General features: G+C 35.7%; 1 pseudogene; it reads left to right on the top strand.

The window, feature by feature from the left end:
- Positions 1-4: 4 nt before the first annotated feature.
- LOC102838715 lies at positions 5-490 on the top strand (annotated as a pseudogene).
- Positions 491-1,162: the final 672 nt, after the last annotated feature.

The raw sequence follows: 1,162 nt of genomic DNA, 5'->3' as shown, positions 1-1,162 counted from the left end.
CTTGAACAAAGATTCATCCTTTCGTCCTACAGCTAAAGAACTTCTGAAACACAAATTCATTGTAAAAAATTCAAAGAAGACTTCGTATTTGACTGAACTGATCGATCGATTTAAGAAATGGAAAGCAGAAGGACACAATGATGATGAATCTGATTCAGAGGGCTCAGAATCGGAATCCACCAGCAGGGAAAATACTACTCATCCTGAATGGAGTTTTACTGCAGTGTGGAAGAAACCTGACCCCAAGAAACGACAGAATGGGGAGGAGCAAGATTTTGTGCAAACCTTGAGTTGTTTGTCTATGATCATCACGCCTGCATTTGCCGAGCTTAAACAGCAGGATGAAAACAATGCGACTAGGAATCAAGCAATAGAAGAACTTGAGAAAAGTATTGCTGTGGCTGAAGCTGCCTGTCGCGGCATCATAGATAAAATGGTGAAGAAATTAATTGAAAAATTTCAAAAGTGTTCAGCAAATGAAACCCCCTAAGAAACATCATACTATTGGCCTGTTGTTTCATACAGGCACAGAGAATCCCACCAAAGCTACTTCAAGCTTACCAATGCTGAACTCATGAGCTCCATGTGCCTTTTGGATCTTTGCAACATATTGATGATTGAAGATTTAGAAGAACCTATTCAACTATTTTGTGATGGTATTTATCGTTTTCTATTTTGAAGAGGTTATTTTGTAAGGAGTAATTTTTAATACTATAGTTTCATCTATATTCTAGTAAATGTTGAGATCCAGTTTTGCTTTTAGGTATTATTACTAAAGTTACTAGGATGAATACCTTTCATGTTTTGATCTTTAGTTAGCTGTACACTCATGAAACATACAGTTCCTTCAAAGTCATCCTAAATTCAACTTTATAAATCACCAAACATCAAAAAAGCCTTTACGTTTTTTTGTATAATCACATTCTAAACATGACTGTTGGTAGTGAGGTAAAAATAAGTTATAGCTACATAAAACAGATGTTTTTAATAAGTCCTCAGAAAGCTGGGAAAATATGAATTCTTCTACTAAGTAGACATGATGCTCTGGGCAGCTCTATGAGACATTTGCAAGCAACATTAAGTAGAAGAGGCAATTTGATCTTATTTAAAATGGTTGGAAATTTAAGGCAATATCATTTAGCCCAGGATGGGTGTTTGGTAG

The sequence above is a fragment of the Chrysochloris asiatica genome, unplaced genomic scaffold (genome assembly GCF_000296735.1).
Source record: "Chrysochloris asiatica unplaced genomic scaffold, ChrAsi1.0 scaffold02097, whole genome shotgun sequence".
Lineage (NCBI taxonomy): Eukaryota > Metazoa > Chordata > Mammalia > Afrosoricida > Chrysochloridae > Chrysochloris > Chrysochloris asiatica.
This window is presented reverse-complemented; position numbering and strand designations above follow the sequence as displayed.